The sequence below is a fragment of the Dasypus novemcinctus genome, chromosome 14, assembly GCF_030445035.2.
Source record: "Dasypus novemcinctus isolate mDasNov1 chromosome 14, mDasNov1.1.hap2, whole genome shotgun sequence".
NCBI classification, from domain to species: Eukaryota; Metazoa; Chordata; class Mammalia; order Cingulata; family Dasypodidae; genus Dasypus; species Dasypus novemcinctus.
Window position 1 is genome coordinate 91,520,760 of NC_080686.1, and position 27,252 is coordinate 91,548,011.

At 44.0% G+C, this 27,252-nt stretch overlaps 1 long non-coding RNA gene and 1 other non-coding gene across 11 annotated transcripts in view; one reads left to right on the forward strand and one right to left on the reverse strand.

The window, feature by feature from the left end:
• The window catches only part of LOC101412618 (uncharacterized), a 405,636-nt gene that overhangs the window by 322,614 nt on the left and 55,770 nt on the right, over window positions 1-27,252 (forward strand). For all 10 annotated transcript variants that reach the window (XR_011645691.1, XR_011645694.1, XR_011645696.1 and 7 more), the window contains one exon: window positions 24,768-24,813. This is a non-coding gene — a long non-coding RNA (uncharacterized lncRNA). The remainder of the gene's footprint in view (window positions 1-24,767; window positions 24,814-27,252) is intronic.
• Window positions 18,305-18,413, reverse strand: LOC111764123 (U6 spliceosomal RNA). The gene has a single exon (XR_002796811.1). It is a non-coding gene; the product is annotated as a U6 spliceosomal RNA (small nuclear RNA).

The window sequence follows — 27,252 nt, forward strand, 5'->3', positions numbered from 1 at the left end:
TGCTTATTAAGGGGAGTGAGTCAGGGTGGTGGCTTAGAGCAGTTTCCACCCAGCTCCATCCTCCTCCTCTCCTGTCCCTGCTAAGCTATTTCAAGCTCACAAACTCATAAGACAATGCAGGGAGTGGAAGGAACATTGGTTCTGAGCCACCAGACCTTGGGCAAAATGTCAGCTGTCCCCTTGCAATGTGACCTTGAGCAGAACACTTAGCCTTTCTGGGTCTCTTTCCTCAGCATAACAACATATGGTTAGCATTGTCTGAGGTTTGAATGGGGTTAAGTCAACAGGCTTTGCCATGGATTTGGGGTCCAGTGGGTGCTCAAGAAGTGCCGAGAGCATCTTCGGTTGGAGGTTGCCGTGTACCGTTTCTCTCCATCTCAGGATGTAGACCACAGGGCCATTTTGATGTGGGTCCCTGGCAGGATCCTGGGAAGCTGTTCCCTCATTCCTTCCTGCCTGGCTGTTGTGGATCATCCCTGACAAATTCAAGGGACCCAAAGCTCAGCCGCTCCTGAAACGGGAAGCTTGCATAGCTGCCCATTCAGGGGCCATGTCCTGGGGATGGCAGGGCCGCATGAGCTGGCTTCTGCTTCGTGGTTTAGCTGAGTTGTCAGGGCCCAGAACCTTAGGTCTTTCTTCCTATCAGTGCTTTGGAGACTTGAATAGGGACCAGGGCAGGGCCCGGTCTTGGGGCTCTGCTGGCTTTGAGAGGTGTCGGTCAGGCTGCCGTTTGCCTGAATGCGCCTATGCAGAGCCAGGGGGCTGCTTGTCAAGTTGGCTTTTGCTTCCTGATTCCTGACTGGAGATGGGCTCACAGACCCCTGAAGGACTCACCCGCCCTCTGGCTTCCAGATTCCCCAGGGGAGTCCCTGTTTTTCCTTTGTGGCTCCATTCCTGTGAGTGTAAACTCTAGCATTTTCCCACCTCTTGGACATCCCAGCAACCTTCAGCCAAGTGCCTGCTCATTGCGGCTCTCTTTCATCAACATCCTCTGTCCTCAACACTGTCCGGTTTTATGCCCCTTCTCCTCAGGGAGCCTCTTCTTGCCTCAGCTTTCCTGTTGTTAGCAGTTTAATGGGTAATATCTGCAATCATTCTCGGTGAGCACAGCAATCTCTCTCTCTCACCCAAGGTAGCTCTAACGGAGGGAGCTGAGGCACTGAAGTCAGAACCATAAAATCTGGATCCCCAGCTCCATTATGCACCAGTTTCATAATCTTGGGCAAATCACTTAACTGCTCTGAGCCACAAGTGTTCATATTTGCAAGGGTGGGGCTAATGCTAATTGTCCTTTTTCTTCTCCCTCCCTCCATTTACTGTGAGAATCAAATGAGATAATGTCTGTGAAAGTGCTCTGTAAACCAGAAGCTGTTATTATCCAAAGATGGCCTGTTATTATTAAGAACTGGTTTTCCTGATTCTTGCATCCCTCCCTCCCTCTCTGCCCCCTGAACTGACTGGAGGCTGAGGCTGAACGGAGGCATACATACTTCTATGTATGAAGTGAGAGAGTTCTGCTATGATTCGAACCAAAGAAGAAAGGTAAAGGAGACTGATGCCAAGAAGTTTGTTGGGAGTGCCCGTGTGGGTGACTGCATGGTGAGTCGAGTGCCCACGTGGTGAGTTGAGTGCCCACGCAAGTGCCCGCATGGCGAGCCAGTGCCTGCATGGCGAGCCGAGTGCCCATATGAGTGCCTGCATGGTGAGCCAGTGCCATGAGCCAGTGCCTGCATGTGAGCTGAGTTCCTGTGTGAGCGCCCACGTGGCAAGCCAAGTGCCCGCATGGTGAGCTGAGTGCCTATGTGAATGCCCGTGTGGTGAGCCAGTGCCTGTGCAGCAAGCTGAGTGCCCGCATGGTGAGCTGAGTGCCCGCATAGTGAGCCCGTGCCCGCGTGGTGAGCCAGTGCCCGCACAGCAAGTTGAGTGCCCATGTGGTGAGCTGAGTGCCCGTGTGAGTGCCTGCATAGTGAGCCCATGCCCACATGGTGAGCCAGTGCCCACGCAAGTAAGTCACGCAGCAAGATGATGACACAACAAAAGAGAGACAAAGGGGAGTCAAGGTGAAATGCAGCAGAGACCAGGAACCGAGGTGGTGCAGTTGACAGGTAAGCTCTGTCCACATCAGAGGTCCCCAGGATTGATCCCAGTGAATCCTCAAGGAGAAAGATGAGAAGACAAAAAGAGAGAGAAATAGATACAGAAGATCACACAGTGAATGGACACAGACAGCAAAAACAACAGGGCAAGAGAGGGGAAGAAAAAAAAGAAAGAAAGAAAAAATGAAGTTAAAAAATCTGTGTTGGTTGGGCTTTTTAAATGGCTGCAGGAGCCGCCATGTTCAGCCCCACACAGAACGGTGGAAGGAAACCCTGCTCGCCCAGCTGCTCCAGGGTTGCTCCAGGCTGGTGGTGCTTGGCAGGCCTGACTCCTAAAGATTTTCCCACGCTGGCACCTCTCTGTGTCCCACGGCCACTCTCTCGATGGTGCCCACCATTTCCCAGAAGGCTCTGGGCCTGCCCCCAGAGACTGGGCCGGAGTGAACTCTCTGAATGTCAGTCTGCTGGTATTGGCCCCCTCACCATGGGTCCCATTGCCCTTGAGATAAAGTCTAGTTGCAGTCACAGGGGCTCCTACCGACCTCCCCAGCCTTACCTCCCACCTCCACCTTTCAGTTCCGCACACTTAACCCCGAAGTAATCCTGCTCATCCAGTGACCTGCTCTCTCTCACTGCCTCCTCTTCCCCTAGGTCCCAGCCTAGGTAGCACCAGCTTATGAATCTTACTGACTCCCCTACCACCGGCTCCTGTAGCACCCCGCCTTTTCCTTAGAATCACCTTTCCACCCTGGATTCTTGGCACATGTTAGGCTCTCAGTCTTCTCCGGGAAACTGGCAGCTCCATTGGTGCAGGTACCAACACTGGTCTCCTTGACATTGCATTCACAGCACCTAGCCCCGCGCCTAGCCACGAACCCAGGAATGGAGCAGGTGAGTCTGTGTTCAGGGGAGTGTCTCTAGATGCTGGGGCACGCAGTAGCTTCCTGGCTGGAAACAGATAGGGCTCATTTCAGAGAAGAATTAGCTAAATTTGCCAACATTTGTTGCATGTTTAATCTCCGCTGGGTGCTGTGCTGAATATTTTACATGAGTTAATTCCTTGAACGCTCACAACCATATTCAAAAGTGGGCACTATTATTATTCTGCTGTGACCGATAAGAAACAAAGGTTCAGAGAGGTTGAATAATTTTCCCAAGAGCACCCAGCAAGTGAAGGATTACTCTTGAGCCCAAGTCTTTTTCTCTAAAATCTCTGATTTTCATCACCATACTAGTCTGCATGGGCAGCAGTGCTGGCAAAATCTAGGTTTGAATTCCAGGACTCACCAGCTGAGTTCATCAGCTTAGCCAAGACAAGTTAGTGCATCTCTTTGCACACTATTCCTTATGGATGTTGTGTGAATTAAATTGCTTGATATTTGTAAAGTGCCTGGCTTTTAGTAGGTTCCCTACTCTATAATTGCAAGTCCTCAAGGGAGAGAGAGAGCTTAGAGCTTTAAAATTCAGGTAATCCTAAGAATTAGGACTTGCTGCTTTCTTCTCTAACACTCCTGCAGAGTGCATATAACTGAGTTTCTTGCATTGTGGGGAATTTATCATTTCCTGAGTCAGGTTAATCCAGCCTTTGACAGTTGAGTCTGGACAAACGTGCTTTTGCATATTCAGCAAAATTCTGCTGCCTTGTAGTCCTTGTTTCGTCAGACAAAGTCTCCTTTGTCTCCTTAGCCATCTCAGCTGTCAGGTCCCCCAAATCTGTCCCTGAAGGCTCACTGGTCTAGACTGATGACTCTGATTCCACAACACTCTTCTTATGGAACCAGGCTTAAAGTTCCAGCATCTTCCCAATTGCTAGCCTAGAGCAAATGCCTTAACATGTACTAGCTCAGGCTTAGCTACAAAGATGGTCACTACAGTATTGATTACATTTAGGAAAAACTTAGGTAACCACTTAAATGTCATCAATAGGAGGATTGGATGAAGAGATTATAGTCTAAGTTTAATATATTATATTATACTAGGTAACCATCAAGAATGGCTACAGGGGGAAGTGGACATGGCTCAACTAATAGAGCATCTGTCTACCAAATGGAGGGTCCAGGGTTCGATTCCCAGGCCTCCTGACCTGTGTGGTAAGCTGGCCCATGCACAGTGCTGCAGCACACAAGGAGTGCTGTGCCACGCAGGGGCATCCCTGCCTATGGGTGCCCCACACGCAAGGAGTGCGCCCCACAAGGAGAGCTGTCCTGCATGGAAAAAAAAGTGCAGCCCGCCCAGGAGTGGCACCATGCACACGGAGAGCTGACGTAGCAAGATGATGCAACCAAAAAAGAGTTTCCTCTGGATAATGCAAGCGGACACAGAAGAACCATAGCAAATGGGCACAGAGAGCAGACAACTGAGGAGGGAGGGTGGGGAAGGGGAGAGAAATAAATAAAAAATAAGTCTTTTTTTTTTTTTAAAGAGTGGTTATAGGAATGAACTTTTCTTGACCTGGGAAGATGGTTATGGTGAATTGGCAAGTGTCAAAAAAGTATTATAAAATAGAATGTATTATGTGATCCCGATTTGAACTAAATTATTCATTTATGGATTGAAGACAATCTGAAAATGTTTTACAGGGTAAAAGTGGTTATCTCTGGGTCATGAGATTAGGGGGGATTTTCTTCTTTTTCTAAACTTTCTGTTGGGGGAGGAAGTATAGATTAGTGGTTATGAAAATGGCCTTCAGAATTAGGCAGACCTGGTTTTAATCTATTTTCTGTCATGTAAGAGCTTTGTCACCCTGGTTTCCTAATTTGCAAAATAAGAATAATAGTGTCTGCCTCAAGCGCTGTTGATAGAATGATAAGACTAGCTTTCTTTCTGGAGTACTTACTCTGTGCCACGTAATTTACTTGCATGTTCTCTATCACTATTCCCATTCTACAGATGAGGAAACTGAGACTGAGAGAGTCCAACAAACCTACCCTGCTCACACATAGAATGAGATAATTACTTTCCCCATTCTTGGCACTTTACTTTTTTTTAAATCGGTTCTCCTGTCATCCACATCTCCCTGCTGACTCATTCTAGACCCACTTTGACTAAAACCCCCAGACATTTTCATACCTGCCATGGCTTCTCTATCCTCTAGTTGTGTTTTACCTTATCTTAGCCTTTTTTTTTTTTCCAGACTTGAGTGAACTTATTATTGAGAAGACAGGTGGGCAAGAAAGCTAAGCATTCAAATCATCTCATTGGCTATGAGGAAGTCCAAGAATAAGCCTTGTAATGAGGCAGTGAGAGGTTGCTGCTCACACCTATTTCACACTCGAGAACCCCAGGGAAAGTAAAATGCATGAGTTTTGTATTTTCCTTTTCTACTCCTCTGGAAAGACGTACTTCTCCTGATGGGAGCATGGGTGAGTGGGGAGCCAGGACTGGTCCACTGAGGATTTTGTTGGTCCAGTTGCCAGGAGTAGCTGAAGAACGGGCATCCTTTGGGTGAATGTGGAGCCCAGCTGCAGGTCCAGGAGCTTAGAGGCCTTGCATGTCCAAGTTCTAATCCCTGCCCTGACACTCACTAGCTCTATAGCCCTCAGCACATCACTAATTTCACTGAGACTCATTTCCTCATCCTCAAAATCAGGGAGTGATACTTATTTTGTAGGGTTATTAGGAGGATCAAAATAAGGTTATGCAAGGAAAGTGCTCAACCCATTGTGGAGACCAGTTTTATTTAGGAATTTTCTCTTCCCTGTTAGCCCTCAGTTCCCTGGTCCCTGAGGGACCTGGTAAATGTTGAAGGTGAGAGAATCATGCACTCAGGCTCCATGACTAGAGTTATCAGTGCTATGACCAGAGTTACTGGTGCTGTGGGGGCAAAGGCGTAACTTTGAGGTCATGCTGTTTCAAACCCATCCTTCCTATCTCCTCATTGTTACTTTTAACTTCTAATTTTGAAACTCTTTCAAACTTACAGGACAGTTACTAAAATAATACAAATCTCATATAGAGAACTCCAATATATATCTACCTGCCCCTAGATAGCCAAATCCACCAATTTTAACATTTTGCCATATTTATCCTTTCTTTCTTTCTTTCCCTCCCTCCCTCCCTCCTTCCCTCCCTTCCTTCTTCTACCTATCATTTGATACCCAATTCCTTTTCTGAAAACTTTTCCTTATAGTTACCATGGGGTTTAAATTTCATGTTCTAAATCTATAGCGATCTCATTTGCTTTGATACCAACTTACCTTCACTGGAACACACAAACTATTTTCCTATGCCCCTCTGTTCCCCCACCTTGATATAGTTTTTGTCACAGATTACATGTTTATACATTGAGTCCCAAACTGCTGCTTTATATTACATTTCATGCATTTGCCTTTTAGAGTCTGGAGAAGTAAAAAGTGGAGTTACAAACAAAAAATAAAGCAGTACTGGCATTTATATTTACCTATGCTGTTACCCTCAGTGAAGATCTTTATTATCTATTGCCTTTCCTTTCAAGCTGCAGAATTATTTTTAGCATCTCTTGTAGGGCTGGTCTTTGCTTTTGTTTATCTAGGAATGTATTAATCTCACTCTCATTTTTGAAGGTCAGTTTTACCAGATATAGAATTCTTGGCTAGCAAATTTTTGCTTTTATCACTTCAAATATGTCATGCCTTCTTGCCTCCATGCTTACTGATGAGAAATAAGAACCTAATGTTATTGAGGTTCTCTTGTATGTGACGCATTGTTTCTTTCTTTTTTTTTTAAAGATTTATTTTTTATTTATTTCTTCCTCCCCCTTCCCCCCCCCCCCCCCCCCCCCGTTGTCTGCTCTCTGTGTCCATTTGCTGTGTGTTCTTCTGTGACTGCTTCCATCCTTATCGGCGGCCCCGGATCTGTGTTTCCTTTTGTTGCGTTGTCTTGTTGTGTCAGCTCTTCATGTGTGCGGTGCCATTCTTGGTCAGGCTGCGCTTTCTTTCGTGCTGGGCAGCTCTCCTTACGGGGTGCACTCCTTGCACATGGGGCTCACTTACACGGGGACACCCCTGTGTGGCAGGGCATTCCTTGTGCGCATTAGCACTGCACATGGGCCAGCTCTACACGGGTCAAGGAGGCCCGGGGTTTGAACCGCGGACCTCCCATGTGGTAGGCAGACACGCTATCCATTGGGCCAAGTACACTTCCCTGTTGCTTCTTTCTTCAGACTTCTAGAAATTTTTTTTATCTTTGGCATTCCTCAGTTTGATTATAATGTGCTGTGACTTGGGTCTATTTGTATTTATCCAGTTTAGAGTTTGTTGAGCATATTGGATGTATATATTCATATCTTTCATTAAAATTGGGAAGTTTTCAGCCATTTGTACATTGACTATTCTCTCTGCCCCTTTCTCTCTTTCTTCTCCTTCTGGAACTCCCATAAGGTGTATAGGTGCGATGGTGTCCCACAGGTGCCTTGGGGTCCTTTCACTTTTCTTCATTCTTTCTTCTTTCTGCTCCTCAGGATGAATGATTTCTAATGTCTTATCTTCAAGTTCTCTGATTCTTCTTTCTAGCTGCTGTAGAATCCCTCTAGGAAATTTTTTATTTCTGTAACTGTAATCTTTGGCTCTGTTTGGCTCCTTTCATAATTTCCATCTTGTTATTGTTAGTCTCTTTATGTTTATCTGTTGTTTTCCTGATTTTCTTTAGTTCTTTGTCCTTGTTTTCCTTTAGCTCTTTGAGCATATATAGAGCAATTTTTAAAAAGTCTTTCTCCAGTATGTCCCAAGTCTTCATTGCTGTTTTCTAATGGTTTCATACTCTCCTTTGCCCAGGCCAATATTTCCTCTGTCTGCATGTTTCGTAACCTTTTGCTGTAACCTGCACATTTTGGTATTTTAATGAATTATCTCTAGAATTTAGACTCTGAGATATCTGCTCCTTAAGCTTGTATCCAACTAGTGTTATGACAGGGCTCTCCTTGAATCCCAGGAATTAATAAACAAAAAAAAAAACAAATGAACAAAAAAGGAGGTAAAAAAGCAAATATCTTTTCCAGTCCTTGCACACTGACCTTTGCTAATGCTGTGTTTCAGGGCTTCTCCATACAGTGAGTTTGGAGAATAGCTTCAGGCCAAAGCATAGGGGCCTCTCGGATACTTTCACCCCAGGAGTCTTTCTTTGGGCATGGCCTTGTGGACCTGGGAAGTCCTCAGTTTATGTGGTTCCTAATGTCTTCTCTTCCCTAGGAAACAGTTTCCTCATGGTGCCAGACTCTGCACTGTATGTCCTACAGTCACCTTTGTCCTCCAGTCAGCTTTTGCCCCACGCAACCACTTGACTCCTCTCCCAGAGCACTCTGTAGGAGAGGTCAGTGAGCCACCTTCTACAAAGAGGGGACATGCTGGGACTGCTATCCTTCGGATCACCACCCAACTGACTGGGCTAGACATAAATGTTCTCAGTATGTGAAATGCATCAAGGTTCCTCTGTTCCCTCTGGAATTGGGACCAGTGATCCTCACTAAGACCAACTCTGTGCCAGCCAATTGTGGTGGAGGAAGGGCCACAGCTTTTCCTTGACTCGGCACTCACCCTGTTAGTGTGCTAACTTACCCTGTTAGTGTTTTCTGGAACTTTGAGAAAGATGTTTCTGCCAGTACTTCCTGGTTGTTCAAAGCTTCTGAGGAGGGACATAATCCTGAAGCATCTCACTCAGCCATCTTAATCCTATCTCCTCATTTTGACAGTCTAATTTATTTACCTTAATTTCCAAAGCAGTATGTGTTTGTTGAGAAAAAACTCAAGTTACAAAGAAGTATGCAGAGAAAAAAGAAAAATTTCCTCTCGATCACCTCTGCAATTCCCCTCTTACTCCAAGAGATAACCACAGGTAGCGTTTCTCATGAACCTTTCTAAACATATTACTAGGGATTTAAAATTTTCATTTTAAAACATGAAATTCCTCACCAACACTATGAACGTTCTGTGACCCTAATGTTCACAAAACTTACGTGAGGAAAATTAAATGCTTGCTAAACAGAAAGAGAATGTGTTCCATCATTTATCTGTTTCTCTAACACCTTTCCTCTCAGGGATGGATGTTACCAAACCTAGATACCTGCTAAACTGGAAATAGTTTGGAATCCTCTTGACATTCTACCTTCTCCTTATGGCCAAAGCTTCTATCTCAGGTCCTTAAAATTCTGCTTTGGAGGACATTACCCTTAACTAGATCTATCTCATGAGGGACTTGACTCCTGTAACTAGAACCATCCTTCCCCATTTAAGGGGAAATGGGGCAGACCTAGGCAGAAATATGTATCTAGATGACAAATCTCATGAGTCAAAAGTACTTATACAAATGACAAATTCTATTTTGAAATATATGCTGTCTCCAGAGGAGGAAGGCAGCTGCTTCTGCTTTCTTTTTTCTTCTGAGAGTCAGTGGAAACCCTTCAGGAATGGTGTTGGACTATGCACTTCACAGTGGTTAATATTTGATGGATTAGATTAGCATTCATGTTCTTTGGGTCTTCTGTTTTGGAGAGGCTACTGGTTGAGGGCAATCCAAGCACTTTGGGGATTGCTGGAACACACACAAAAAACAACACATGGGTATTCATTTTATATCTTCTTTTTCCTCTTTTTTTTTTTTCCTTTAAGGCATTTACTGTGGAATATCATCCTAACTAAAGGCCTGGGGGTACAAGGTCATACACTTAGTTGGTACTTGATTACCATTGTTTCTTTTATCCCAGTTGAGCACATTCTTATTTACTGTCTCAGTTTGCCAAGGTTGCTATGACAAATACCATATTGGCCTGAGCAACAGGAATTTATTGGCTCTCACTTTTGGAGGTCGGAAGTCCAAAATCAAGGTGTTGGTAAGGCTGTGATATTTTCAAAGTCTGTGATGTTCTGGGCCTAATTATCCTCCATCACATGGTGATCTCTCTCTCTCTGGGTTCTCCTACTTAAGGTTTCTACTTGGTTTCTGGCTTTTTCTGACTGACTGTGTTCAAATGTCCTCAGCTTATAAGGATTCTGGTCATGTGGATTAAAGCCACACTGATTCAATCTGGCCTCATCTAAATAGGATCTTCAAAGATCCTACTCACAAATGAGGTCACACCTTAACTAATAATAACATCTTCAGAGGTCCAAATTACAAATGGATTCTTACCCACAGGACCACTCTGAGGTTAGGGCTTACAATGTCTTTTGTGGAGGATATGACTCAGTCCAACGCTGACCATTCATTTATTAATTTCCTCATCGATAAAAATGTATTGAGGTTATACTGTTTGCCAGGCCCTGTCCTATGTGCTCTGTATCAGTGTGGCATAAAAGAGGAAGTGATCATTTCTCCATAGAGCTACAGTTGGGATTGTCTTTCAGCAAGGGAGATTTGAGAAGGGTTTCGAAATATGAATGGAAGTTTCCCAGGCAAATGTCAGGGGAAGGGCATTCTATAGAGGAAGAGTCGTATTAACCAACCTAAGAAATGGAGGAGGAAGGGTCAGTTTTGGGAGGGTGAGAAAAAGTCACGGCTTTGACTGATTGAGCTGCTCAAGTTGCCCTCTATAGATAAACCCCTAATATTCACTAGAGAAGGATCTCCTTTAGCTCAACTCAAAATTGAGTTTCATTGAGCCACTGATTTACTTAGCAAAGATTTATTCAACTCCTACCATATGCTTTGCACTGTGCTGAGTGCTAGAAATATAATGTGAGTGCTAGAAATATAATGCTGACCATATTCTCAAAGGAATTTTCCTAAGACTCAGTTAACAGTATTAGAGTTTAACTTGGTGGTGATTGCCATTTTCTTCAACCCATGATAAAACATACCCCTATTTAAGGGACATCTACTGTAAGAAGAGCATTATTCTTTGTGTTTTATAAAAATGAAGAAATCAACACAGTCTTTTACTACCTAATCAAAATACAAATCTGGATATATATGACTCATTTTATCTGCTTATATATATTTGGGATCACACCCTGTCTTATCACAGATAACTTATAAACCCCTTTATGGAAACTATAACCATGGCTTTGGATGTGATCACTTGGTCCAGCCCTCTTGTCTCATAAGGGAGAAGTGATTTCCCCAAGGTTACACACGGGGCTTTATCAGCCTATGAAGAACTCAGGCTGCTGATGCCTCCATAAATAAAAGGTCAGTGTCACATAGCCTGTAATCAAACCCATAATGGGATCACCTTGAAGTCAGAATTACTGTGATCCTATCTCCTGACCCCTCCCACCACCACCTCCTCTCCAACCGCCAAGCTTAAAAGGCAGTCAGCCCAATTCTGAACACCTTTGGCTGCCTGGTCTCCAGCCTACCTGTCAGTCTCCCAAAAAGACATAACTAGGTTCTTCTCTGAACATGCTAGACATGCTAGGTTCTTCTCTGAACAGCCCTTTCACTTGCTACTCTTCATATCTTTTTGGTAGACAAAACCACAAACCCAGATGGGCAATTAAGGATTAAGGGTAACAGTGGTTTGGGGTTATTTCAGTTAATTGCTGTCCTGTGTGAAAGATTGCATCATCTGTGACAGCTGACCTGTGTACTCATCACTCTTAGCAAGAAATTTTTTCACCCTCTGTGTAATAGGGACTTCCAGGGCTATTTTGACTGCTATATTATACAGAATGGTAAATGTGGACGTTGATAGTTTGTTATTTTAACTGGAAATGAAAACTGTTCAACTCAAAATTGAGTTCCTTTGAATCAATGATTTACTCATTAAAGCTTTATTCCACACCTACTATGTGCTTTGCCCTGTACTGGACACGCTGACTATTAAGGCTGTCAATTTTCTTTTGGCAATTTTCCTAAAGGCTCAGTAATCAGTATCACAATTTAACTTGGCAGTGATCGTCATTTTCATCAGCCCACAATGAAGCGTACCCTTATTCGAGGGGCATCTACTGTAAGAGTGACATGATTCCTTTCATTCTGCTATTGTTTACATTGACTCTTCAGGCTTGTCTCATTCATTCCTTTCTCAAATATTTACTGGGTACTTACTGTGTGCCAGGCACTATGCCCAGTGCTTATTCTTGCATTTTTTATTCTCTGCCTTGGGGGAAAGTCAAGAATGGGAAAAGAGAAGTGCGGTGCATAAAAAGGAGCTCATCAAAGATTGTTCTGTCCTACTAATAATATTAGCAATGATTTCTTAGCAATGGCTTATTTATTTTATTATTTTTTAAGGAGGCACTAGAGATTGAACCTAGGACCTTGTACATGGTAAGCAGGCGCACAAACGCTGAGCTACACCCACCCCTCAGTGATGGTTTATTAACACCATGTCAGGTGTGTCGTATGCCTTATCAGAGTTAATATTTGTGAGGCCCATTTGAGGTAAAAAGAGGAGTTTGGAGAGATGAGGTGACTTGCTAAAGGCCACAGATGGTAAGTCAAGTTGCTAGGATTGAACCCACGATTTCATGACTCCAAAGTCAGTTCTCTTTCTCCCTGTGCCCTGCTGCCCCAAGAGATGGTCAGAAAAGGATCCAGTCCTAGTGGGTTTAAGAACTGAGCCCTCGTCTACCTGACCTCTAAGGTCCTTTGAAGCTCTGGAGTCTATGAGCCTGTGATTCTTGGTGACTGTGGTGGATAAGTTCACATGCCAACTTGACCAGGCTTTGGGGTCCAACACTTTTGGGAAATGCAGTTCCCTAATTCAAGAGGGGAAGACTGCATATAGAGTCAGAGGACTAGCCCAGCTCTGATTAAAGGAGCCATTTGCCTGCAAAGGTCTTTGTAAAGCAGTTTAGCTTGCATTGGTTGTAAGCATATGGTGACTGATTTGTGGATACAGACTTCAGGCAATTTCTTTTTTTTTGCATTAAAAAAAAAGGGCAATTAGTGTTGGAACAAGTCAGAGTGATCTTGTTCAAATTGAGGCATAAACAGAGCTTTCTGGGGGTACAAGGAGAAAGGGTTTGATTCTGCCTGTGGGGCTTGTGGAAGGCAGAATGATGTCTGCTGGTCTCCCAAGGATATGTCCAGGTCCAGCAAGTACATGGGGTGAAGAACTTTCCAGGCAGGCAGACAAGGAAGCTAAGATTTGGGGGGAAATGAAAAAGTTTGGTGTGACTTCAGCATAACAGCCTTTGAGAGCCAGAGTCACTGACAGACTAGAAAGGCAAATGAAAACCAGATTCTGCAAGACCTTGATGCCATACTTAGGAATTTGGACTTTGTTCTATATGAACTAGGGAGCCTTGGAATGTTTTTGAGTAGAGGAGTGCCCTGATCTGATTTTTGTCTTAGGAGTTGGTCTGGAGCAGTGGGGAACATGGGTTGAATTGAGAGAGACTGGAGGTAGGAAGACCAGTCACCAGGTGTAACCAGGAGACAAGTTGAGAGATGGTTACGGGGACCATGACCCATGTACACAATGAAGACTTCCATCCATCATTTTCCTACAGCTCTCTGGGGGTGGGAGAAGGGGAGCAGGGAGATTAAGAACGGGCATTTCCAGTTCTGAGGACCTGGATGCTGAGACCCACACATATCACATTTTAGTGAACCATGTAGTACGCTGATGGTCCTGCTGGGTCTGGGTTAATATAACCAAAGGTAGGAGAGTGTCATGGTCAGGACCTGGGCTCCTGTCTCAAATTCCTGCATTGCCTTTCTTGCTCCCAATTAAATTTTCACATTGACTTTGAGTATCACTGAGCCTTTCTTCATCTTCAAAATGGGAATGATAAGAAAAAGTATTATTCATCCCTCATGGGTTATTGTGAGAATTGAATAGGGCTAAGCCATCATGTTCTTGCCATCTGTTAGAATACCGTCTATATGAGGTGTTTTCTTTTCTAGAATCTGTATGTTCCTAACTGCACCCCCCACCTGTCTCCATTATTCTCCCTTGTTGATGGCACAGTAAGCCAGGATAGCTTCCTTTATTCTGTACTGGTTTTGGAGGTGGGGAGGGGGATAATATGATTTGCATATGGTTGCCCAGAATGCTTTGCCAGCCAACCACAGTTCTTTGCTGACTGGGGCATGGAGCTCTGGAACATGCCGCAAGTTCTACACGGGCTTGTGGGTAAGCTGAGTTATGCTTTCCTTTCCGAATGTGACAGGGAGTGCCTGGCAAGCTGAGCCCAGGTGGGAGGGTTTCCTGGGCAGGGAGGTGGACTAGGAATTTGATATCAATATATATCTGCTATTAGAGCTTTTGGGAAATAAGGGATTGTAGCACCTTTTTTTCCTTCTTGTGTTTCAGACTGCCAAGTGCAAACCTAGAGTAGGGGTAAGTTGACTCACATTCTTGAAGCGAAAAAAGAAAAATTCACCAGCCTGTTCCCATAGGCTTATTTTCCATCCCTGCTCAGCTCATCAGAGGCGTTGTGAGGCCTCACAAGGACCTCGGGCAAGGAATGCTGTGGAGCACCCTACCTTCTGTGTTTCCTGCCTTCCTTTAGGTGCACTGTGCCCCCTCCCCGCCCACCCCCGTGGTGGGCTCGGCCACTGCTTTCCCCGTGCTGTGTTTATAGTGGATGCCACATGCTGGGCCACATGGGAAGCTGCAGGGGGTGTCCAAGTTCACATGTCCTGCATTCCAGGCGGATGTTTCTGACATTGAGCAATGTAATGGCTTTGCCAGGTTTAGGTCTGTCTGGTTGGAATGCAACCGAAAAGGAAAGTCCCGGAGTTACTCAAATACTCACCTCCCCACAAACCCTTCTTGTTATTTATTTATTTTTTTCTTTCCCTTTTTATTTCTCTGATGACACACTCAACCCAGCATTCTTGCTGGCTGCGTGGCACTTGTTGGTTCTGATAAGTACAACTTCCCAAGAGATAGGAATGCAAATCGTAATATTTTGTTGAGTCATGTGTACTCTGCAGTTCTTTTCCAAACATTGCATCAGACACAGAATTGGCAGCTCCCTGGTCTCTGCTGGATGACACTGAATGTCCAGGAAAAGCTTAGTCCATTTCTCGAAATAAAAAAAGTATTCTCATTCTCTCCATCTGCCTGGTGGTAATATCCTGTTCTTAAGGAAGCTGAGTCCCTGAAGGGAGCAAAGGCAAAACCGGTTTCCCAGATGAGTTTGAAAAATATGGCTCTCAGCCTTTCCCACCCACTCCAGTCTCTTAGCAACAGGACAGCTGATGGTATCCACTAGGGGAAAGGAAGCACAGAACATGTCGGGGAGCCTGTCTGAATTCTTGCCTGCAGTCTGATTTATTTAAACCTCTGCTGCATTCCTGGGTGTGGAGACCCAGGAGCCACGTCATGAATGCATTCCCCTGCCCTTTTCTCGACCTCCTCAAATGAGCAGATAGAGGAAAATCTCAGCATCTGCCTTGGAGAGCCATTTCCTTTAGCTTGGGATTAACCATTTGACAGCAGGAGCACACTTATAGAGAGGGGTGGCCTGGGTGGGAGCACAGAGCTGGCGGGGTCTGGACCCTTGAGTTCTAGTGGTGGATCTGCCTTTCCTCCTTGGGGGACCCCAGGAAGGAAATTCCTTTGCTTGTACCCCTACCCCACGTGGATTTGCTCATCTGCAAAGTCAAGGAGCTGGATTAGATGTTTGGATGTGCCCAAAGGTACCTGTCACCCCCAAGTCTATGAGGGAAGTATGTGCCTTTTATGTAAACTTTATATTCGGAAGTATGTGCCTTTTACGTAAACTTTATAGTCTATCAGGTATCCATCTGATTTTCTTTTTCATGAACTTTACAGTTATTAAGTGGCAGAGGAAGAATTTGATCCCAGGTCTGGCCAACTCTGAAACCCATGTTTTGTTTTGTTGAAGGTACCAGGGCTGGGGATTGAAACTGGGACCTTATATGTGGAAAGCTGGAGCTCAAGCACTGAGCCACATCGGCTCCCCTAGGTTGTTCTTTTCATTTGTTTGCTTGTTTTTGTTTTTCTGGGAGGTGCTGGGGACCAACCCAGGACCTTCCATGTGGGAAGTAGTGCTCAACCACCTGAGCCACGTCTGCTCCCTGAAGACCATGTTCTTAACCATGACCTCATGCTGTTAGGATGTATCACATAGGTGTCCTGTCACCTATTTTATGTCACACTTGATGATCTTTATATCTACATCTATTAATCCATGGGGGTTGAGTTGGGAGATGGTAGAGGACTTAAGCTTTAAAAGTCAGAGAGAGATGACTTCCAGTTCTCGCTCAGCCCCTTAACTGTTGAGGGGCCTCAGGATGCTCAACTGTGGAATTGGAATAACAAAACTTCTCCAATCAGGCTGCTATTAGGATTAGGAAAAATGATGTACACTAAATAATTGGCATGGGACCTGCTATATAATAAATGTTCATTGAGAGAGAGAGAGAGAGAGAGAGAGAGAGAGAGAGGTTGAGAACCCAAGTAACCCGCCTGTATTTGGCTGAATTGCGATTTGAACTTAGGCAACAGACTTTAGAGTAAACTTTCCTCATTAGTCTGATCTACTGATTGTATGACTGTCCATGAGGTCAAGTCATTTCGGTCACTCAGAGAAGCATTATTATGGCTTGTCTAGAATTTATCTTTCCCTATTTTTTGGTGGTGTCTATCTCCACCCCTCCTTGGCCCTGAGAACAAACAGTAGAAAGTGAGGATATGAAACCATAGGCTCTTACAGTTTAAAAGTTGAAAGAATTCTTCAAGAGGTCTTCTAGTCCAATGGTTTCTAACTGTGGGTCGTGATCTGTTTTGTGGCCTTTAAAATAAATTTAGAAGTTCATGATCAACATTTTAAAAATTAAGTGAATAGAATAAAAAATATCAGAGTGCATTCACTTTGTAAGGGTAGCAGATTATTGAGAAAGAGTTGTTTCAGTTACTCGTGTGTGTGTGTCCTGGGTCACTATGTAAAAAGTATATCTTACTGAGTGTCATTCATGTTCATCGAAGTTTGAAAACATTGGTTTCACCCAGTGCTTTTCTAGATTTGTTCCATGGACTTCGAGGGAGCCTTAGATACCTTAGGAGGAGATTGGCATGAGAGAAGTTGAGCAGGAAGGGCTTCGGGGATGTCCCCTTGGCCAGCATTGTGGAAGTTGCCATATGGATGGATAGAAGCACGGAGAACAGAAAGTGTAGTCGTCCCTGGCCTTAAAGTGTCTTAAAACCAATCTGATAATGGCATGTTGCTTACACCAGATGCGGTAAGGAAGTGCTTGAAAATGTTCAAAATGCATAACTGTTTTTAAAAGGGATACAAAGGCTCACTATAAAAAAGGATAGGGAGTGATCAAAGCAAGGCTGAAGCAATGGAGAGGAAATTGAATATAAAATGTTACACTTTAGTTCAGAAGATCAACCGTATAAATATAAGTGTAATAAGAACTTACTTGACAACAGTTCATGACTCAAAATCTAGGGTTGTTTATTGACTTCTGAGTTTGTGGGTCAAGCGTGGAAGGTTGCTGCACTAAAGGAATTAATGGGCATTTGGTGCAGAGTAGCCCTGGTCACAGTACTTTTCAGGTTCTTCCATATGAAGTCACATCTCTTTCTCTACTTCTTGATTCTGGGCTGGTCTGTGACTTGCTTTGGCTAGTAGAATGTGGAAGAAATGATATTGTGCTTTCTGAGCCTAGTCCATAAGAGGCATTCAGCCTCCACCCTTGAACTTTAGGAATCCTGAGACCAGCATGTTTATAAACCTCAGTTAGCTTCCTGGAGAAAGAGAAAACATGGAAAGAGGCCCCAGATGTCCAGCCAAGGCCAACCTAGAACAACCAACTAATAGCCATTCTTCTAGCTGATTGCATGAGCAAGCACAGCCGAGAGCAACTGAGCCCGTCACTGACCAAAAGAATTGCCTAGCTGACCTCCAGAATTGCGAATTAACTTTTGGGACAGTTTGTTGTTCATTAAAGCTTAACAGATATACCCACTGCCCTTCACTGGCAAAGACACACTGGATTACGATGATCAGATTCGACTGCAGAAACATTAGCCAGAAATGTTAGTGAATTAGAAATGTATTCGTGTCAGGGTAGGGAGAAGGGATTTAAGAATCTGCTGCCTAAGGAATGAAGAAGCTTAGCACAGCAGGTAAAGAATATTTGTTGAACATGAGCTCTATCAGAGATTTGATGGGCTGTCAGTAGGAGAAATGAGATGAATCCTTTGTAACTTTTGTGGTAGATTGAATAATTGGCCACAATTCTTGCTCCAACTTGCATACATCCTTTTTTTTTTTTTTTTAACAACGGCAATTTATTGACTCAGGGTTTCAGAGGCAGGAAGGCTTGCTTTCTCCCAGGTTGATACCTTCTGGCTGGCTGGTAATAAAAATACGGAACACTTCACAAATTTGCATATCATCCTTGCACAGGGCCCATGCCAATCTTCTCGGCGTCATTCCAATTTTAGTATATGGTGTCGCCAAAGCAATCACCAACTTGCATACTTTCTTGCCATGGCCTCATGTGGGTGGAGTGTACTGTCCTGCCACTTGATCTTGGGCTTGAACATGTAACTTGCTTCGACCAATAAAAGGTAGCAGAAGTTAAGAATGCCAGTTCGGGGGCTATGTGAGACATCTTGCATTTCTATTCACTCTCTTATATTTCTGCCATAATAAGAACATGCCCCATTGGGCCCACTGGTCCCAGACGAAGATGTGAGACATGTCGGACAGAGCACCCTTGCCACCCTGCAGCATGCAGCAGAGCCTTTCTAGCCAGCCGTGCACTCATGACTAAGAAATTAATGCTTATTTTTATGTGGTCTTCCTAATTGGAATGGGGACCGGCCTTTCATTTCAGAGTGACTGGGATGCAAAGCGTTTGCAGAGTGCTTGATAGATTCTTTCCATTGTGTTTCAGCACAGAGAGAGGATGAGCACAGAGGGATGCATGTACATGTACAAGGAAGGAGGTGACCACGAGGAACAGGGGCTGTAGAGAGCCTGGACTGCCTCACCAAGGCTTTGATTCCAACCTGTGCTCATTTCTTATTCCAACTGGAGGCTGCCCTCATCTCCAAGTTCTGCTCATTCCTGAAATTTATGCTGAAGTCTGAATTTCTCTATGAAGAAATTCTCTGACCTTTCCTGTCTACAGAGAACACTTCTATCTCTGAACTCTGTATATGGGCTGCAGTTCACAGGTTGTCTTAACAGTTTCCTTAACTCAGGGCGAGCTAAATATTTTCCCTGTGCTCAGGAAGCGTTTCCTGAAATTAAAAAATTTCCACTCTGTACTGTGGTCTTGTTTCTTTCCTTAGTCCGATGTGCTTTTACGAAGCAGGGAACCTGCCTTGTTCACCCTGGCACCCTCTCTATGTGGCACCGTGCCTGGCATGCTATAGGACCTCTGTAAATGTTTCTTGAATGAATGGATATGCATTTTGTTTGTCTGACTACTGTAAACTCCTGAAAGGCAGTTGGTACTTACATTCCCACAGTGCTCCCAAGGCTTGTGTATTTATTCATTCAGCTAGTATTTGATGAATGGGCCTTGCCCTGACTTACAAGGCCCATGTGACCTGGCTCCTACCTACCTCTTTTACGTCCTCTTGTACCACTCTCCCCCTCACCCCCAGATATGCTTTAGACATAATGACCTTTTCTCAGTTCTTGGAACTCTCAAAACTCATTCTCACTTCAGGGCCTTTGCAGTGTTTCTGCCTGTAATCTCTTTCCCTTGATCTTCTTATGGCTTCCTTTATCTTGTCATTCACTTCTCAGCTTAAAGGTCACCTCCTTTAAGAACCCTATCCTCAGCTGTCAAATCCGAGGTCACACCCTGCCTCTCTCCATTTCATCCTCCAATTTAGGTCTCTGCCTGGCACTTCCCAATTTCTGATGATTTCCTCCCTCCTCTCCTTCCCTTCTTCCCTCTCTCCCTTCCTTCTCCCTTCCTTTCTTCCTTCCTCCCTCCTTCCTTTTTTGGCTTGCTTATTACTGATTTACTAATTGATTATCTCCCTCTGCTAAAATGTAACCTTTATGATCCAGGTACCTTTTTGGTGTTGTTCACCAAGATCATGACGATTACATTTTAGCAGAGGGTGATAGCTACAGTGTCTGATAAATACGTATGGCATGAATGATTGAGTGAATAAATGACTGAATATGCCTCCAGCACATAGCTTGTTTTGGGAATACAGTGGGGAGAAGAGAGACAAGATCCACAGTTTTTGCATGGTAAAGCAGAGAAACCAAAGCCAACCCAACGAGCAACAATGACAAGACCAAACAGACTGAGGTGTGTGTAGCCCACCTAATGTATTAATGCTTACACCTCAACTTCCTCTGTGAAATGAGGATAATAAAAGCTAGTTTGCTGATTCACCATGAGGATTAAGTGAGATAATTAGTGGCTAGCACCCCCCAGCATATGCCTGGCATTCAGCATCTCCACTCTGACATGTGAAATGCGTTAAGAAGCTCACGCTGCCTTCCCTGTCTCAACCACACCGAGAACTGAACTCCAACTCCAAGTAGGGCTTCTCGGTTTAAATCCAGTTGTGAACAAAGTGTGAACAGTGGGGTAGGCCTGATTATAGTTCATAGTGTGGCGTGCACCTTGGTTCTTTCAAAGACTTTGTGTGGCCTGGGTGGCCTCATTAGTTGCTGTTCCAGCACAGCCTGATTCTGAGCTGTGAGATAATTGGCTGCAAGCCACAGGGGAGTCATGAGGAATCAGGGATGCCTGGAGCTGGGCTGGTCTTCTGCAGACCTGCAGTTGACAACTGCTGAAGTTGCTTGAAATGCCACTGTTGGAGTGTCAGTCCCCTAGGACAAATCATAGCTAGATGAAAAAAAAAACCGCTTTAGCAGTCATTTGCACGTTAGTAAGAATTTGATTCATACTGTTCTGTTCTAGACCCTTAAATAGATCTCATTCAACCCTAACATCCAAAACAACCATGGCATTGAGTGACCCGAGCTCTGATCAGGTTAAGGGAGTCCCTGCCTTGTGGGTAATTTCTTCTGAAGGCTGGTTGGCTGAGTCCCACAGAAGCCCTGAAAAAGGGGCAAGGTTTTCCAATGGAGGGGGCAAGGGCAAGGACAATTGCACAACGGAACTCCCCAAGTTAACTCATATCCGTTCCTAATCTATGTCGCCCTTCCACCTCTACCTCCACACAATTTGCTCTTTAAATATTTATTTGCCCACCTTTGCTGTGTGTTGTGGCTGACTTTGTCTCAGAAGTCAGCTTGATCCCTTTGAAGGTGTTTACTAATTAGATCAGGCTGGGAAGTTAGGCAACTTCACATATGTTTATCCTGGGCAAGGGAGCCAGTCCCTCGACCCAAGGCCCTAAAATGGCCCCAGGGAGGTCAGCGGCAACTTCTCTGCTTGCCTGCTTTTTTGGAGGAAGTCCTAATGATTGCCCAATGAAGCTGAATGACACTGCCTCTTTTTCTGCCATTAGCGCCCAAGGCAGCTCTTAGACATCAGAGTGGCTGGAGCCAGAAGGCCAAATGCTCCTAGCCAGCACGACTGTGGCTCAGTCGTGCCCTGGGCTCAGTTTGACACAATCCACATGCAATCCTAACTCACTGACATGGCATCCGACCCAGACCTATTGACTCTAATCTGATATTGCTTGAAAGGAAAATTGCTGTTGTAGTCATTCAAGGTCAGTAGACCCACAGATCTGATGCTTTAGAAGAGCCACTGGGCTCCAGTGCTTTAAAATAATGTCTAATTCAGGGACTCTGTGTGTGTGAATGTGTGTGAGTGGGGCATGTGCATGTATGTGTATGTGTGTAGATGCCGCTGAACATGCTTTTAGGAGATGTGCAGCATTAAGTGAGGGAGGACACAATTGTCCTGGTGCTACAGGCAGCCTCCATCCATGGTTCAGCTCATCTGGTTTCCTTCAGCCACCTCAGCCATTGTCACTGGTCAGATAGAAGGGAGAGAGAAAGAGTTGACCATGGCTACATGGAATGCTTGTCTGTGGTCTCAGAGGAGCGCCTTAGATAGTCTTGCCCCAGATGTCCTAGGCTTGTCCAAAGAATAAGGCCAAGCCCACTGGGAGAGCCAAAAAGCATTCTGGGAACGATGTCCACCAACTCTGCAACCGCATGCTGGGTATCCGCCAGGCACTGCCTGGCTGGCATGCCCTCTACTCCCTACAGAGTTAATTCCCACCACCTCTCCACTTCTGTGGCCCCTCTCAGGCCCACCACAGTCCTGACTCCACAGTTACCATGAGGCTGGGAGCCGCTCAGGGCCTGGGGTGGCTGTAGTACCTGGCTCTGCCTGGCTGGGCAGTTGTGTCAGGTGACCAAATGGACACATCTCACAGGGAGGGCTAGGTTTCCTGCTGGTGCCATAGAGCACAGGCTCTCAGTGGAATGGAGAGTGGGTCGGCCAGAGTTGGCCATGGAGGAGAATCTTGGCTGTGGCAGAGTGGCCAGAGCATCTTAGGAGATGGGGAGGGTCTCTTTCCATTCCATCCCTCTGGCAGCCATATACTGGTCCCCATACAATTCTGCTTCCCAATTTAACACATGGACCTGATGTGGCTGTACCTCCTTCTTGTATTCCTGCCATTTGGGAGAAGAGCTTAGGGGTTAGAGCCCCCAAGGTCAAGCAACCTGCATACTAATCTCATCTTCAGCAATTACAACCTGTGCACCCTCGGACAAGCAGCCCTACTTCTCTGTGGTACCCCATCGGTTTACTCAGCTGTGAAGTGAAGATGATGACAGTACTTACTTCTTAGGGTTGCTGTGAGGATGAAGTGAAAATACAAGCAGGGGCCTTTCTGGCTTGGCATAAGTGCTCAGAAATGTTAGCTCTTGTTTCGTGTCAGGGAGATCCCCAACCCCCCATCTTACACAGCTGTGGATGCAAAGCACCTGGCCCTACAAATGGTGGTTATTAGTCTCATTATTATTGGCTCCCGGGACAGGTTGGAACTTTGAAAAGATTTTTACAACTCCCTAAGAAATTGTACAAAGAAAATGACCTAGAATTCAGTGAAAACACCTTGACCTGTTCTTATCCTAGCTAGCTCACACTTACGGCTTACAAGTCTCCTATATTTTAGGGAAGAATCTCAAGGAAGAAAAGGCCCAGAAGGAAAGCACTTTATTTAATGCTTAATTTCTAAGGGACCTTTTTCCTAAGGGCCAGATCCCAGAAAGGACCTTCTGCTGCAGGGAAGATTTTCTCCCTTATGCTTCCATAAGCATAAGGTTTAGCTTTGCCTAACTCCAGAAGTACCATTTTTTTAAAGGCAATACTGTTGCCATAAGAGAAATTATATAGCAGGCTATTCATATTCCATCACTCCACAGATTCTTTTTATATACATTTATAAATATATGTCTACTTAAAGGTATTTTTTAACAAAATTATAATACTACTCCAATTATTATTTTTAAATCTCTTTTCCCCTTTCTTATCATAAACTTCTCGCCAGATCCATGAATAGATTTTTGCCCCCTTTTAAATGACTGCTGAATATTATATTATATTTGTCTACCATAATGTGCTTAACCAAATCTATTGTAGATGTATATAGGTTGTTTCTAATTTTCCCAACACTGTGATGAACATCCTTATACTTTTATCTTTCCATACAACAAATCATTAGTAGTGGCATTTCTGGTTTAAAGGGCATGCACTTTTTAAGGCTTTTGATAAATACTGCCTAATTACTTTTCAGCAATACTTCATTGAGTTCTTCCTCTAATAATCTATCTATAATTTATGACAGTGCTTCCCTACATGGTTGTTTTTTTTGTTTTGTTTTGTTTTGTTTTTTTCATTCCATGGCACATGTAAGAAAGGTTACCTTTTATGTGGTGAATTGGGGTAAAGAGAAGAAACTGCTGGAGGTGGTCTTCCCTGGGGCTGCAGCTGCTGGCAGGACTGAGGGGAGCTATATCCTGGCTATAATAACCCATTACAGATACACCAATGCTCTACCCATACTCTTGGGTCACTCTGGTCCATAAAAGTTTTTGCCCAATTCATTAACAACAGATTTCTGGTCTCAGAAAGAAGCCGTCTTCCTTAGGGAGCAAGGCTGAGTAGTAGCATTGCCAGGGGGTTGGAGACAAGGCAAACGTGGCATAGATAAAGTGTACCTTGTGAACTTTTAGTGAGGCTAAAAGCTGTTATGGTGTAAACTATATATTTCCCACGTTGTAATTTCCAAGAAGTGGCCCATTTTGGTGGAGGCTAATTCTGGGTCTTTTCCAGCTTGCCAGCATAACTCAATGGGTCTGCATGAATCATAATGAAGAAGCACTGCTTGTTGGTGCTTCCTCAGACCTGATAGATGCAAGAAAGGAATGCCGCTAACCTTTCTGTTCAACCTTTGTTAGGGACTTATGGCAACAGCTGGTCTTTATGAAGCAACTGTGGCTCAGCGCCTTTGTTCCCCACTGGGTCTCGTAAAGCTTTTATGAAATCTCTGTCAACCCCCCGGCAAATTATGTGTCATGGAGAAGGATGCTATTGACACAGGGAACTCTGCCCTCTCCCAGAGTACTGGTCCTTCCAGGGAGGGGAGCTCAGCGCTCTTGGCTCTTGCCAAGGGACTTGTTCCCAACTGCAAGGTCTTGTTTGATGGGAATGACTGTAGCATTATGTAATTCTGGAGCTTATTGGCTTGGGTGAGAGTTTTCTAACCTCTGCTGCAATTTGATGACTGAGTGATGTCGAAAGGAGAAATGGAGAAAGTGGGTGTTTATTGACCCAACACAGCCTTGTTAAAAAATAACAACTGTATTTATGCAACTTATGCATTTTTTGAAAAACCAATTTGTTTTCTTGCAGGAGAGAAAATGAATCAGCATTCATGGCTATCCTCCTAATTAAGCAGGTGAGTGTCCATGACTGTGACCATGAGAAAAGCTTACTGTATATGTGCAGCCATGATTCCCAGCCATGGGACAGCCCCACCAACTGTTAAGTGAGGCATTTACTCATGAGAGTTCCTCCAATTGCATTGTTCTTTTTATCCCTCTTTCTTGTTTCCTCCTTTCTTCTGCCATATGGGATAATAGAAGAAATATGGGACTTGTAGTCAGTTGGCCAGGAGTCAAATCACTGAGATATTTGGCTCCTCCAAGTTTCAATTTTCCCATCTGCAAACTCATCACAGTAAGACTTGCTTTTCTTATTTACTTATTCACCACAGGTTAATTGAGCATCATTTATACTATTAGGATAAAGGTGAGATATTGACTCCAAAGCTATAATGCATGATTTTTTTTTATACTTTTACTTTCTACTTTTTAATTCTACTTCTCCATTTTTTCCCCTACCTACCTCTTTGGACTGCCAGAGACAGGAATAAACATTCCACTGGTAGAATTATAGGTTACTAAATTTTGGGGTCATTAGAAGGTTTTACCCCTCCATTTTTAGTATAAAGTATCACTCAGAAAATAATGGGTGCATTTTAAAATAATCTTTCTTCTCTTCCCTTTATGATATTTTTGTCATTGATGCCATACTTTCCGTAACTTCTCTAGTTCTACCAACATCACCCTGTATCATCTAGATTGCTGCTGCAACAGGCTCCACATTGGTGTCCCTGTCTTCTTTCTCTTTCTCTCTGTGCACATCCTGTACTCAGCATACATTCGTTTGCTCACACATTTACTTAGTAAACATGCATTGGGTAACTGCTAGGCTCCAACGACTAGAGCAAGTGCTGGACATGTCCCTCACTAGTTGAAATACCTTCTTCAGAGTTCTATCAATTGCAATAGAAATGCAAGCTCCTTTACATGGGGTTCAAATCCATGCATATGCATGTTCTCAACCTGCTTTTTAAATTTCTCTTTCACTATGTGATATTATAAACTCTCAACTCCAGCTGGATTGAACTCCTTACTGTCTTTGAGCCTTGGTTTATATCATTTCCCCTCCCATCTCCATTTCACTTGTTCAAATCTAATATTCAGTGGAAAGCTCAGGGAAGGATCTTCTGTGAACCTCTCCTTACTGTCCTTCCCTGGAACCCTTAAACCTAATAACTGAAATAATATAATTCAAATTGCTCACTCCCTATTTAAGCAAATACTGAAGCAATCAGATTTCAAGATGCTTGAATGAAAAGAAAGAAAGCTTTTGGCTTACACATTCTTGGATCCTCCACAGTACATAACACAGCATCTTGTTCAACAAATATTTGCCTATTGATTTTTGAGCCATCTACTAAAAATGAAACTTGGGATCAGTGCACTTTTGGGATTATCCCACTGGTTTATTAAGTCCCTCCCAATTTTGGGTGTGATTTAAGATACCAACTTGGTTCAAACCCTTATCAACAGCATCCTCTCTAACTTGATTCTCATGGGGTCTTCATTCCTCCTCATCAAAGTACTCTTGCTATAGAAATACAAGCTTACCTGGTCTATCCCTGGAGAGCATGGTGTTGGGTAGCAGAAAGAGATGCAGCTTTGCATAATTAAGTAGATACGAGTTCTACTTCTAATTGTACCCTGTGACCTGGAACAGTTATCTTGCCTCTCTTGCCTCTCAGGTCCCTCAGCTGTGAAGGAGAATTAATAAATGCCTTGCATTTGTTTGAAAACAAAATGTAATTATAAATGTATGTAACACCTACTACCTTGCTCAATCCAGAGTAGGTGCTTATTAAATTGTAGGAATTATTAATAATGATGAAGGATGCTAGAATGCCCCTCATCTTCTGGGCTCTTTGGAAGAACCACTGGACTTTTAAGGATGCCCACCAACCTCTTTGTGTATGAGACTGTGGTAGACTTTTCTTTGGGGAGCTGTCCAGCCTCCCACTGCCTTCTTTGTTGGTACAGAATCTCTTTCTTCATACCTTAGTCTTGTTGGAAAGCAGTAGCCTCCTTCTAAATCACAGAAGTCAGAGAGTTTTTGTCCTTCCTATCTTCATCCCTGGGCAGCCAGAACTGAGCAAATGTGCAAGGGTTGATCTATTGTATGCCTCTGTCCCCTTGCTTCTGGGATTTTGATGATGACTGTATGACTCCTGCCTTTGAGATTTTTAATCCTAAGTTTATATCCCAAAGTTAAATGGTCAGATTCATTTCTGTCCAAGGCAGCTTTGGTGGTGATATCCAGTTGCCTTATTCCTCCTACACATCACTGCGAGCTTTGAGTGTCCTTCTTCTTAACCCTCTAATTCTCTATGTTTCTTGTTTTCCAGTCTCCTGTCAATGTGAGCCTCTGATAAACTTCTAGTAACTCTCTGTCCCCATTTTTCTCTTGCTTGATATATTGCAAGACTCAGGTATTTCATTCTATGGCAAAGAATCAT